Genomic DNA, 15,122 nt, shown 5'->3' with positions numbered 1-15,122 from the left:
GTCTCTTTTTAAATATCTCCAGGGACGGAGAATCCACCACTTCCCTGGGCAGCCCATTCCAATGTCTGATCACCCTCTCAGTAAAGAAATTCTTTCTAATGTCCAACCTAAACCTCCCCTGGCACAACTTGAGACCATGCCCTCTTGTCTTGCTGAGGGTTGCCTGGGAAAAGAGACCAACCCCCCCCTGGTTACCCCCTCCTTTCAGGGAGTTGTAGAGAGTGATGAGGTCTCCCCTGAGCCTCCTCTTCTCCAGGCTGAACACCCCCAGCTCCCTCAGCCTCTCCCCATAGGATCTGTGCTCGAGTCCCTTCACCAGCCTGGTTGCCCTCCTTTGGACCTGCTCCAGCACCTCAATCTCCTTCCTGAACTGAGGGGCCCAGAACTGGACACAGGACTCGAGGTGTGGCCTCACCAGTGCTGAGTACAGGGTATTACTTTGCCCGATGCTTGTTCATTTTGATTTTGTTCAAATAAAGAAATTCACCTTTCATGTTTCTGTTTTGCCTTTGTCTTCCTTTTTTGAGAAGCAGAAGATGCTTTGTGGAAGGCAGTATCACTCTTCTCCCTTGAAAGGGCTTACTTTTTGCTCCAGCAGAAAAGATATTTAGGATCTCTTCCTCTGTGTACTTGAGGAAGAGTTATGAGTTTTATCAGGATGGAAAATAAAGTCACTCTGCAAAAGCTCTTACTTGCAAATAAAGCAACATTTCCTCAGCTGCTGTTGACAGTGTGCATCCCATTGACTTCAAGAGGTAAAACCAAGTCAGACTAGTGGAGAATCTGACTCAAAAATTTCAAGGCAAATCTCCACAGCCACAAGTTAATGCCTTCATTAGCAGTGTGTGCCTTCGGCACTAATCCCATGTCAGAGGGGCAACCAAGTGCTATCTTGATAATACTGTGTAGACAGTCCAGAGTAAAAGTTCATTATTTCAGACATAAACAAGGCTTTAAACAACTTAATTCTTCACCAATATTTTTGCATTTTTTTGTAATGGATGGCCTATTGCCAGAGCACCTTGACTGTGATCCCATTTGCTCTTAGAGGTCAAGCAGCTGAGGTGCAAAGAGATGAAGGAGTGAAGGAAGAGGTCCAGACAAAGGGCAAAGGATTTTATCAGTTTATTAGGTGGCCTGAGTACCTTGGACTCTTAAACTCAGTAACCCAACTCTGTTCCTGATAAAATACTATCTTCATGAAAAACATAAAACTTCATTAAGAAGCCCCTAAAGATACCCTGATTCCATTTTTAAAAGTGTGCTTCCTGGAGATGTGACTTACCCTTAGGGATGTAAAACTGATAGAAGTTTCAGAACTGTGCGGAAAGTAAGATTTTCCATCTCTGCTCTGCCATGAATCATGCCTTTCTAGAGCAAGCATGTCATCTTTTCCCACAAAGGTGTCTGCAATTGATTTGCAAGCAATCACTTGGCAGAATGGAACCTTGATCTTGAAAATGAAGTACAGCACAAACAAAAGATGGCAGGCTTCCTAACCCTTCCTAAGCCATGTAGATATAATCTAGTCTTCTAAAAATTTGGACCAGATTGTCAGCTGGGACACTCCACAGTGCCTCTACCCAGCCCTTTAAATGGATGTTTAGGAAGGAAATAAAGATAATCCTGTGATTTAACCTAAGAAATTGGTTCAAGGGTAATCTCAGGCCAGGGGTAGAGTTGAAGACTGGTTTACTCAGAAACTGCATCCAATATTGCTTAATAGAGCATAGCATGCTTATAGGTAAGCTTAGGAAAAGCAGGTTAGATGGCTGGAGAGGGAGGTGGATTGAGAACTGGTTGAATGGCTGAGGTCAGAGGGCTGTGACAAGCAGTGCAGTCTAGCTGGGTGCCAATGACAAGTGCCTGTTCTCCAGGGGTCAGGACTGGCTCCAGTCTTGTTCAACACATGCATCAATGACCTGGATGGAGGGACAGACTGTACCCTAGCCAAGTTTGCTAATGATAGAAAACCAGGCAGAGTGGCAGATACACCAGAAATGTGTGCTGCCATTCAGTGGGATCTGGACAGGCTAGAGGGGTGGGCAAAGGGAACCTATGAAATTCAACAAAGGCAACTGTAGGGTCCTGCACCTAGGGAGAAATAACCCCATACACCACTACAGGTTAGGGGTTGAACTGCTGGAAAGAAGCAGAGAAGGATCTGAGAGTCCTAGAGGACAAAAAGCTAAGCATGAGCCAGAAATAAGCCCTTGTGGCCCAAATTGCCACAGTTTGGAGGTGCATTAGAAAGAGTGTGGCAAGCAGCTCAAGGGAAGGTATACTCCCCCTTTATTCTTTCTTAGTAAGTCCAGGTCTGGAGTACTGTGACCAGCTCTGGGTTCCTCAGTTCAAGAAAGACAAGAAACTACCAAAAAGAGTCCAGTGGGGGGCTAAAAAGACAATTAGGGGATTGGAACATCTTTCTTAATAGGAAAGGCTGAGACACCTAGCTCTGTTTAACCAGACTTTAACCTAACTGAGAAGGGATCTTGTCAATGTTTATAAATGTCTAAAGGACAAGGGTCAAGAGGATGGAGCCAGACTCTCTTCAGGGATGCCTGGCAACAAGACAAGGGGCAACTGGCACAATGTGGAGCATAAAAAGTTCTAGAAGAACATGAAGAAAATATTTACTGTGAGGTAAAAAAATGCCCAAACCAGGACAGTGACAAAACACCAGAACAGGCTGCCCCGAGAAGCTGTGGAGCCTCCTTCTCTGAAGATAATCAAAACCTGCCAGGACATGATCCTATACAACCTGCTTTAGGTGAACATGCTTTAGCAGGAAGGTTGGCCCAGATGATCTCCAGAAGTCCCTTTCAGCGCCTACCATTCTGTGACTAACCTGCCAGTGCCTCCATTCTCCATCAATGAAGGTCAAGAAATAATTCACATCTTTGGTAGTGTCTGTCTTACAGACTTCACATTTTTTAAGGGTTTGGGGAGTACTAGATAGAGACTGTATATTGCACAGTCTGTACAGCCCTTATCATTGTGGTTTATTTAAAGTTTAATTGTCCCTTTAATGATCATATCTACAGAGGTGCCACCTGTCAAAGATATAGAAAACAGTGGTTATTCCAGGGGCATCCAGAGGCATCCAGAGCTCCAAAGAGCTCTAAATTGTTAGAGCTATAAAGAATCAAAATAATGAGTTATGTGGATGAAACCTCAGTAGTTCCATGCCCATTGTAAGATGGCAAGCTTTTATTTTTCCACTGATTTAGCTTACATTTTTTTCCACTGTTCCTAGATAAAGACAGAGAGGTTTAAAGTTTCAAAGTATTCAAGGAAAATTGCTCTTGGCAACTCCCAGTAACATCAAGGAGAATTGCAAAGCTAAAACTTGAACACTGGAAAGTCCTGAAAATCTTGCTTAGTTCTAAGCCATAAAAAAGGGGGGTTTAATGACAACCTTGTTAAATGTTGTAGCATGAACATGGAACTAAAAAATATGAGCTACAGAGAAACTACAGGGAGACAGTGTCTATCATTTTATGGGCAGATTGTTTTCATAGCTGAACTTGTTTGTGCATGCTGGATGATAAATACCTCATGCTTTCAAGGAGCCTTAAAAAACAAACAAACAAAAAGTTTCTTTGAGAGATGCCTACCAAATCTGTTGCCATGGCAGCTGTAAGTGATAACCCAGAGCTTCTAGGTTATTATGTGCATGCAACCCTAGGAACAAGTCCCACAAAGTAGTCCAGGTTAGTGATTGATGATGTCATCTGGTGGCCCAGTCTCAGATGACATTCCTCAGGGAATGTCTAGGTTCAAGAAAGGTCTGCATCTGATATACCATATTGTCACATGTCAATGAAACACAGCTGTCAAAGATGCTTAACACCTTTCAGACAAAAATTTTACCTGATGTTTTCAAGCTGCCTGTGCATTCATCTGCTGCAGTCTGCACTTTCAAGGTAGAAAACTGAAGCACTGGAAAATCAGAAAGCTGGGCACAAAGAATTTGAGATCACATGGTATGATTCAAGAATAAATACTGTCCTTTCGCTGTCCCTCATCTGGGTGAATAGATTGAGCATCAGCTCTTTTAAAAAAATGTCACTGACAGATTCTTGTTTCCTTTCACTTCAAATCTGGGACATGCCCATCGTTTTTTAAGGTCTCTATGGAAGTAGAGGAGACAAGGACAAAGCACACAGGGGCAAAAGCTAGAATTTTTCCTACTGCTAGCCTCAGAATCACCACTGTGAAGGAGTTTCCTACCATTCATTACTGTCTAGTTTTGTCTTGCCTATGCCATCTAAGAAAAAGACACATATGGCTACCTGCTTGCTAATGCACACCTCCTACCAAAACCATGCAAAGTGTGTGGTAACACTGCAAAGTTCAATGCTGGGTTTGGGGAAAAGGCACTGCCTTTCTGCCCCAGGACAATTCAGGCTCAAAGCACTCCAGTTCCCTGTCAGCTTGTCTCTGCACCACCCCTGCCTGCTCAGAAAATAGAGATAATGTTTACTTTTTCCCCTTTTCTGTGTATTCCACATCCCTGTCTCCTCTATCAAGCAGGAGCTGTTTGCAATTGTATGTATGCATGGCATCCAGCATGACAAGGGCATTTGTCAGTTAAGGCATCTCATTGATATGATTGTGATAATAAAAGTGGTAATAAATCATAGAATCATAGAATGGTTTAGGTTGCAAGGGACCTTAAGGATCATCTAGTTTCAATTCCCTGCATGGGCAGGGACATGTCCCAGTAGACGAGGTCATTCAAAGCCCCATCCAGCCTGACCTTGAACACTTCCAGAGATAAGGAATACACATCCTTCCTGGGCAGCTTCTTCCAGTGTCTCACCACCCTCACACTGAATAATTTCTTCTCTAATGTCCAATCTAAGTCTACCCTCTTAACAATTGCATGAAGCTGCTACCTCCCAGTTCCATGGGACTTAGGCTTCCTTCCCTATACATACCTGAAAAAAGGAAAAAAATTCTGTCAGAGGGAAAATGAGTTCTTGTTCTGGCTCTATGGTAGTTACACCATATGAGCAACTTCCCTTTGTTTAGGTGACTTTGCTTTTCTGGTGTTCCTCAAGTCCATTTCTTTCATGCATCTCTTCAGACCCCAGGAAGTAATTTATTGTTACGGCAGGCAGTGCTTTAACTTAAATTCAGGCATTAATATGACATCATATATTAACTCTTCTTTTGTTTAAAGCACCTGGAAAAAAAAGTTCAGATTATTTGAATGAAGGAGGAGAATTCCTTTTCACAGAAAACTTTCTGTAAATCTCAAAGAACTTGAAATACATGCCACTGAAATACATTGAAACATTCAATGCATCTAAATACAAATTCTTCCTCTAGTAATGGAGCTTTGTGTGAATGGACTGATCATCCTAGCTACTGAACTAGAGAAATGTGTATAGTTCATGTATGTTATTATTACATTACTTTTATTTCAGAGTTCTGTAGTAAAAGGTGGTGGAAAAAATCTGTTTGCTGCATCATTTCTGATTTTGCATCAGAAGCCCTACAGTTGGAATTACTGAATGTTTCAACCTCAGTACAAATAACTTCTTAAATTCACACACAGGGTTGATAGTATGTGTGATCTTACTTAGGATAGCAATAAAACCTATAATAAAAGTACATAATATATGCAGAAAAGTGAAGGCACGCCAACACTTTTTGAAAAATGGATCCAGGAGTCCATTTTGGTTAAGATGAGAGTCAGGAACTTCAATCATTCAATATTGCCTTAAGGGATAGTTTGAAGAGTTAAAAAAAAATGCTGTGTGATTGCTAAAATGCACAGGCAGTCGATGATGATTTCAATTCCTTGAATAGCTAGACTGTAGAAAAGGGGATGATAGAGTGCTCTGAGATCCCCTGGTGAAAGGTATTATCAGTGGGCTGAGTACTTTAATTGCTTTTATACCGTTTATTTCAAACTTGAAGCCGCTGAAGCTGTGTAACTCCTGTTATGACAGAAATTTCCTGTAACGGAGAGGAAAATAAAAAGAATACTCCTCACATTTGCTGTCATTTTTAACCCCTTTTCTATAACACCCTTCCTTCCTGCTGCCATTCTCCTTGCCACTATTTTTATTAAATAAACAAAAAAAATCTTGTAAAACTTTGCAGAGAATGAGTGGAACAGATTCAAGGCAAAATACCCAGCTGGTTCCTTTTTGCCTGTCACTAAATAATACTGCATGCAAGCCATTCAAACAATGCAAGCCTCTTTTTTTTTTTTTTTTTTTTTTCTTAATGATTATTTTATGTTAAATTCACTGAGGTGAGGAGGATAGGATTTCAACAGGCTGCAGTGCTCTTCTGGTGAAGAACAGCTGATATTTTATGCAGGTAACAGATCTAAAGTGCTATTTCCAAGAAAAAAGGATAGATATTTCTGAAAGATTTTTTTCTATGTTTTCATTGGGTAGGTTTTCAGTATAGCAGTGAAAACTGGGAATACTTAGACTTGCAGAGTTCAGGGCTGATTTTGCAAATGGGACACTTTCTCCTTCGCTCTCCCTCCATGAGATTAGAAAAAAAAAAGCAAATTTTAAGTCTGTGCCACAGAATGCATTAAACACTGACACACACACACACACACACACATGCTTGTTGCTAAAAATTACATATAGTAGTAAGATTCAACTTGAAATATCTTCCATGAAGACCCTGTTTAATCATCCAGCTGTACTATCTTCAACTGCCTGAATTTCTTTGCTTTTAGAGCATTCTTTTTGTTACTTAACCTGAATTTTCCTTGAGCAGTTTTAAACTATTTGTCACACTTTGCCTTTGATATCTAATGGGAATAATAGGTTTCCTACGTGCAGGAAGACAAGCCTTGTGTTGAGCAAGGCCTGAGGGCTGCCCCTGAGAGTATAGACACAGCTATTATCTTTCCTCAGAAGACATTGCTGTTCCACAGCTCCAGGAAACATGCAGTAAAATGTTCAGTTAAAGTGGATTACATGTTCTTAGCTGGTCAGCTGTAATACCTAGGCTTGAGAATGTATTAGGGCATCCAAGAAAGAATGGTGTTTCTTCACTGAACCTCAGAGTACTTCCCTTCATGCTTGTGGATAAATTTTGCTTTCATCCTCCTTTGCAAAATTTCCTGGAAGCAATCCAGCTTTACAGAATGGTTGCTGTTCCTAGAAACACAATATCCTGCACAAAATCTGGTCTGAATACCTTTGCACTTCAACACCTGAAGCTGAGAAAGGGGGGTTATTTATTTCTATATTCCCTCATTGCATTTCCTCGTTTTCTTATGTGCATCCAGACCTTTCAAGTCTTGCCAGTACTGCCCCGGCAAGCAAAACCTTGTGAGTTATCCAGGTAACTCAGTTTCCTTTGTTCTCATCCAAGATTAGTTCAGTTCTGAGGTGAGACAAGAAAGATGTGAGATAACTGAACACTACAATGGTGCATGCCCTTATTTACTGCTGCAGCCCCATTACAATAGTTAAGGTTGCAAGGGTTGTGCCTTTTTGTATGGTAGGGATTGCTCTCTGTTGGCTCCCATACCACTTATTAATGGAGGGAAAGAACATGATGAGTGTTGGAGTGGAAGAAATGAAGCTCTGTTGGAGCAAGTCCCTGAGACCCTTTCTCTTTATTCAAATCCAGTGTTTTAGGAAGCCATTCCAATGAGCTATCCCCAAAAACAGCTCAGTGAAAAAATGTATTTAACTGAAAGCCATTGTATTTGGATCTCAGGGCAGACACAGTATGCTGTGTTAATTCATGAATTACAGCTATTTGTTTAATCCCTTTATTTCCTCCTTTCAACCTGGCATGATTCCTCTTCTCATCCCAGGAACACAGGGCTAGGGAGGTCTATTACATTCAGCCCAAAGCCCAGTAGAAGCCTGCCAGCACATCCCAGATTTATCCTTTCACTTCTTCAGGCTTTCTAAATGCAACGATTGACTACAGATCTTGCCTCTAGAGGAACTGCTTAGAAAAACAGCTCCTTGCTCTATTTTATCACCATCTGGAAAGCCCTCTCTGATTCACAAGCTGAAAGGGAAGTTTGATTGAATTCTTACTCAGTCTTTCTTTTTATTATTTTTAGCCAAAACCCCTGCAAGAATAAGTGTCCTCACTCTGAAGTATATCTATCAGCCAATGTTGCTGTGCCTTGGCATAGAATGAGATACAGAGCTGGCTCCCTTTCCTCTTCCTCCAGACTGGAATCTCAGCTGGATACAGGAAGACATGAGTTTTTTGAAAATCCCCTCAGCATCAGAGGTGCACTTTATATGGAACTGGCAGTAGTTCCTGTATGAATACTGACATGTTTTAAGGTATCATTTGAATGCTACAAAAGGTGGAAAAGAACCCCATAGATTATAACTAATCCAAGAATTTTCAACACACCCATTACAACCTGTTGCAAACACCATATTTTCAATATGGATGCACCACCTTCCATTATAAATCTGCAGCTTAAGGCTGGAGGATGCAGCTTAAAACATCAGCAAACATTATGGAATCGATATGGCCTCACTTAATGGAGTGGTGGTTACACATAACTCTTTGCTTTTTAAGTCAGCACTGGAGACAAAAATTTATCAATAAACTTTTGAAAGTGTGTGTGTGTGTGTAGGAAAGAAGAGGAGTACTCTTATGAAATACAAATGGTAGGCATCATGCTTATTTTAAATTATTGTTTCTATGACTAGCAGTTTTAAATTTGTTTACAATTATTTTACCCAAACCCAATTAAGAGTAATCAAAGAAAATATTTTCCTTTTAATATACTTCTTATACTCCAAGAAATCTCATTCTTACTCTTCCAGGCTTATCTTACTGTATATACAAAGACAGCAAACAACGGAATTATATACTATGTAGCAGTCAATAGTTGACACAGCTATTTTCTATTCTAAATGGGAGGAGAATGTATTTTGGCTCACAGCAACTACTGGCTAGCTTCTTGAAAAGTGTGAACTATAAAGATCAGTAGCATGATCCACATCATCAGAAAATGATATCACACTTCAGAAACAGAAGATTTCTGCTTGTTTCTTCAGCACAAGTGAGCTTGTGAGAGCTGTAAGCATTTGCAGTGATGTAACACAGTGATGGTGTTACACATGCAGCAAACCTCTCTGGTAAAGATACTGCTGAGCATGGTTTTCAATACTGCTACTTATATGGAATTTATAGAAGCTCCTTTTGGTCTGAATGCCATGCATCTCTCCTGGATTTGTGGAAGTAGGAAGAAAATTTTTATACTACCTTCATTGTATTTGTTTGAGCTAATAAAATATCTCTGAGAGTGTTCCAGGAAGATATATTAGCTCATTATTTCCAAAGTCACTATTTTGCTATGATGTGTTGCTGTCATTACTGACCTTAATAAAACAGGAGAATTACAAGAAGTCAGAGGGCCAGAGTCAGTTTCCATAAGATGAACCAGATTTTCTGAGGAAAAAAGTAGCTGAGACATGGGGTGAACATATTCAAAGCAGACTATATTTGCATAAACTATAAGGAGTTCTTTATAACAATACAGGGAGATATTATTGTAGCATTAGTTAAATACTGCATTTTGTCTTAGCATGGGTCATCACAGCATCAAGCCATTAGTATAAGTTAATGGAAGTCAAGCACTATGGCACCACAAGCTATTGTAACACTTCCTGGAAAATAGATACAGTATTTCCAGAAGGCATCCTAAACTGCTTTTTGAACTGCTTTGCATTCCAGGAAAGACACACCACAAGCAATAAACCCTTGTGAAGATTTTTTTTTTTTTTTTTTTAATAGCTATCATTTCAGAATTAGGAGGAGAAAAAGAATAATAAAGAAAACAAATAGTCTCAGTAGATAAGCTTTGCTCTTGACCTGAGATCTACTGGAGAGCATAGCATCTCAGGTCTTTATAAAAATACTTAGGACTTCTGTCTTCGCAAGCCACTTGCTGAACGGTGGAAAACAGGAGAGGCTTCCATTGGGCAGTCTGCAGTTTCAACATCTTTGTAAATAGGTTACTTACAAAAGAATCATTTCAGTTTTATAAACCCAGAGCTATTTCAAACTGTGACCCAGCATGTGTTGTTTGCAACATGCTGTCTTGGGACCCAGTGCCAAGAGAGAGGGTGAGTAACAGGTGAACAAAGCAGTACGTAAGAAGAGAGCAGACAGGTGACATGGCAGGTTTTGGACTGCAACATATGTTAGATTTCCTGGTAAATAAAAATATTCCTGCAGACTCAGAAAGATGAAAAAGAAGAACTAAATGTGCATGCGGAAGAAAGCTAGAGACATTTGCTTGAGGGTAGAGAGTTTTTGGCATCTTATGGGAGGTGGGGACATGGGACTGAGGAACTGGAAGTGAATGAGATACAGGTGTCAAGGATAACTAGAAATTTATATCTTCTTTTAAAGGTATTTTATGACCCCTGACATACCTTAAAGACCTGGGCAAAGAATCTGGCTTATCTCTTTGAAAGAAACTACACATAAAAGCTATGAAGCTTCCTAAGAGAAAGATAGTCTGCCTGAAAGACATGAAAGGTTTCCAGCAAAAGATTCAGGAGGGAGAAAAAATCCACCACCTCACTTAGAAGTAGGATGCATTAGAGGGTATTTAGGAAGACCCATTTAGAGTCTTGGAAGGGAGAAGTGAGCAGAGGCATGGATGGATGGGTGGATGGATGGATGAATGTTTGTCCTCTTATAGTTGCACAACCTTGCTTCTTTTGTTTGTTTTAGAAACTAACTCAGGCTAGGGGACTCCATCAGCCCATACCCGGTGACTGAAACTGAATGGAGCCTGTTTAGATTTTGTAACTGTTTCTTTACAACAGGCCATGAGGGACTACAATATGAGATGATGCCTAAGGCAGCCTCAGGTTACATGAGCTAATAAAGTCTTGCTTATGAAAGCGTCAATATTATTATTGTGAGACATCTGGTTCAGACTTTTTGGATAGATTCCTAAGGACAATTAGCCCTGAGAAATGCTCCTGCACACCAGGGACTCCTGGGAAAGGACCAGAAGAAGTCAGAAGTGGTTGATTCCTTTGCTGTAGTTAATGTCTTTAGAAGCTGTGGGGGAATATAAGCGCCAAGTGACTCCAAGGACTTTAAATTCTAGTACAGTCATGAACATTGGTCCAAAAATGGGAATCAGAGAAAAAATAAAGTTGTGAGTTTAGTGACAAACTGTGAACCTTCACTCATAACATTTTATCTCAAAAAAAAAAAAAAAAAGATTGTTGCTCCATAGTAATTGTGGTACATGATGATAAGAAAGCCTTATCTGGAGTAGCAGGAAGAATTCAAACTCCTGCATTGAAATAAGTAAAGGTATTCAGGGAATGTTGTCAGGAAGACCTGAAGCAGCTGGGATCTCCAGGTTCAAAAAGATTGTCAGCTGTCACCAGCACTGACTTTTTAAGAGGTGTTGTACATGATCTACACAGAGGGCAAACACAACATCATCCCAATGATGCAATGGAAATCTTTGGTCTTGGCCAGCCAGCAAATGATTGCAAAAATGTGCAACAGCAATAGAAATGGTTAAAGATAAGATTCAGGAACCTATGTCAAACTTGGCAGGAGATGGTTTGCAAAACTAAGGTGTACAGAAAAGAAGATCCTTAAAAAGGAGTCTACAAGGTAACAGCATTTCACTGAAGACTCAGCTTACTTTCAAAATTGAGTGATCTCCTAGAATCAGCTTGTGAGCTGGTTTAATGGAGCATAATAGCTCTGTTCCAAGAATCTGATGCAGCCCTGAGTGAAGCTGTTTCTTTCTCCAGGGGTCTCATCCTCTCACTACATTTTGTCCTTCTTCCTTGCACAGTCTGTAAGCTCTTTGGGTCGGAATTGTCTGTTGCTACATGACCAGTGATGCCCTTGTCAAATCTGTTTTCCAGGCATGAGTCTCCTGCAGATAATGGTGCACAGTAGAGCACAATGCAGTGACAAAGCTGCACTCTGTGCAAAGAGCTTAGGCTAAGCTCTATAATTAAGACATATGGAACCTTATCCACAGCTTAGAGAAGTCAGTGGAAACACTGTTTCGTAGACTGGGCGACAAGATTGTGATGAAGAGGATTTTATTTTAAGGAATCATTTTTTCTATTTGGGGATAGTGTGAGGCTTTAGGGAAGAACTGTACTATTAAAAGGCATGAAAAGGATGAAGGGGGAAATCAATAAACTAAAAATAACCCCTATAAACTCTTATAAACATGCTTAATCTGAGATCTGAAAAAAATCACTGAGTATAAATGAGATTTATGTTAGTGGGTCACCTTTGTTCATGATTTTTGGTTTTAAGTATCTATTCAAAATACAAGTAAAGACTGCTCTTTGCACTGGGGCAGAAATGATCTTAGGGAATAGAGGGTGCTGATGGCCTTGAGAAAAAGAACTTAACTTCAGACAATTTAACTTTAAGTGAATCAGAAGAGATAATTGTAATATTAGAATAGGACATAATGTGCATTTTTATCAACGGCAGAGAAAAATTCTAGTATGCCCATGGAGTGAGTGGCTGGGCCACTACGTGCAGATATTTAGAAGATTTGTTTATGTGACATTTTGCCTGTTAGCAGGAAAATATTAATTCCTCTGGCTTTGCAGATCAGTGCCCTTAAGTGCTCTGGCCTGGTTCTAAATGTCTACTGGGTAGAGGGAAGCTTTTTTTTTTTTTTTTTTGCTTGCAAAATGACATGCAGGCTCCCAGTTTCCTGTCTTGCAAGGTATATGGCACAGGCTCTGAAAATAAAACATACAGTAAGCATGGTCTGTTGTAACCCATACAATTATAGGCATCACAACAATAAATTTTTAAACAGCTAGGTAATATATAATAAAAGATGAATGGGAAAGCACTCACAGCTACTCCCCTAATGCATCTGGATAGTAATTAACTTTTTTTTTTCTTCCATTAAGAATGTAATGTATTATACCCTGGCAAAGGAGGAGCCTGGGTATGCATCCAAAATGAAGATTTATCTGAGGTCAGGCTCAGAGGAAGCACTTCAGCCATCCATCTTGCTGGACCTCTCCTGTGCCATGGGCCCACATGAGCACAGCCCCTTCCCTGCTCAGCAGCAAGACTCTGAGGGGGGTGGCAGGGCTTGGGGGGCACTGGGTGGGCACAGGGTGGGAGCCAAGGAACACATCATTGTGCAAAGGAGGCTCAGGGCAATGCTTGCCTTCACCTGCCAAGGACTAATGGGAAAACAGTAATGGCAGGAAGAGAATTAAAGGTATACTTAGAGACTGACGTGACTCTCCTGGTGTTCTTGGCATGTGGCAAAGACTAAATGTTATTGCAGGGGCTGGCACTGCTGTCGAGTCAGTAGAGCACAGAACTGGCATTTATCTGAGGGCTCCTCTTGGCCCTGCCTTTTCCTTATGATTCTGCTGCTTCCAAACATCATCAGGGTGCAGCCAGGCTGGAAGATCCTTGAGGCCTGTCCTACCCCTAGCCAGCAGCAGGGCAGATGGGGGGCACTGGGACAGCCCCAGTCCTGGCCATTAGGCACCTCTCCGGGACTCAGGAGGAGCTGATACCAGGCCATGGGCCCACAGAGACTCAGTTCTGGGGTGGTCCATGGTTGGGCAGGGATGTGGCTCTGCTACATTTTTGGGGTAGCAGCTGATGGTCCTGGAGGTGACATCAGGTCCTGAGCTGTGGGTAGGTGGGTGGGTGAGCACTGGGGGGCTGACATGGGGCTGTCAGGGCTGCCCTGAAGATCATTCAGCTTATTCCGGCCTCTGGCTGCCTCATCTGTTGGCCCCACTGTAACAGGGGAGTATGAACCTGATTAAGGTCTTCTCAGGAGAAGCAGTTGCAGAGCACTGGGTCACTGTGTGTTTTCTCCAGTGGGAGCAGGAAGAGCTCCTCAAGTGTGTGTTGCCAGAGCCAAGCTCAATGGAAACTCCCAAGGCGGGTTTAAAAGGCAGGAGTCTGCCAATTTGGGTAATGCATCGACTTTGGCATTTATAACAAATAGCATGAAATTGCTGTGCTCTGAGATGTATTGTAAAATCAATTACTGCCAGGAAGTTTTGGAGAATGGAGATGTTAAATTCTTTCTTTCCCTTTTTTTGTTTTTTTTTTTGGTTGTTTTTTTTTTTTTTTTTTTTTGGTTTTTTTTGGTTTTTTTTTTTCTTTTGTTTTGTTTTGTTGTTGTTTTTTTTTTTAATAGGATTAACAAAGGTTGTATCCAGTGTCAAAAACAGTGGTGGTCAAGGTGATTACAATTAACATAGATAAACTAATACATCACATTCAATACAAATCAGAGTATCAACAGAAATCTAGGCAATAATTTTTAGCAGACAACCTTTCAGTGGTAGATACACAGTAATAGATTATTTGAAGGGTGGTTTTCAATGTCTGATTTGTGTGGTGTAGATGTAGGTTGAGCTGGTTTTTTGCAGGAGTAGAGTTAATTTTCTTCATTGTGACTAGTATGGGGCTACATTTTGGATTTGTATAGGAAACAGTGTCAATAACACAGGTATGCTTTAGCTATTGCTGAGCAGTGCTTACACAGTATCAATGCCTTTTTGCACCATCCCAGCAGCAAATAGAATGGAGGTGAACAAGAAGCTGGAGAGTTCTGTTCTCTGGGTTTTGGTTCACCCTGACCCCTAAACTGAGTCCCCCATCCTGATGGCAGGAGGAGTGAGCAAGGAGCTGTGTTGAGTTTAAACCAAAACAAAGAAAGTACAGGCTTTCTAGAATGAAGAGCTTTATGTGGATATACTCCTGCCTGGGAAATAATCAGGCTTTTTTTTAATGCCTTTTTGCTAGTGCTATCAATATCCCTTGCTCCATGATTTCCCACTTCCTAGTCTAAACCAGCAATCCTCACATGCCATTTCATTTCTGCTTGAAGAAATCAAGTCACAACCAGACACTGTTGGAGCTGATTAATTCCTGGAAACATCTGGTGGAGCCATGTTATTATTAGAGATGAACCTCTGACATGATTTGCAGACACAGTCGTACACAGAGATTAACCTCTCCTCAGTAAGTGCAGCCTTGGTCTGCATCCTGAGAAAGACACCATGACCCAGATCCCTGGCTGCAGCTGAGCAGCAGCACAGAATCCAGACTGAAAAGGTGAAGGCCTGACCTCATCTCTCTCT

Source organism: Heliangelus exortis, chromosome 1 (assembly GCF_036169615.1).
Source record: "Heliangelus exortis chromosome 1, bHelExo1.hap1, whole genome shotgun sequence".
In the NCBI taxonomy this organism is placed as follows: Eukaryota; Metazoa; Chordata; class Aves; order Apodiformes; family Trochilidae; genus Heliangelus; species Heliangelus exortis.
This window is presented reverse-complemented; position numbering follows the sequence as displayed.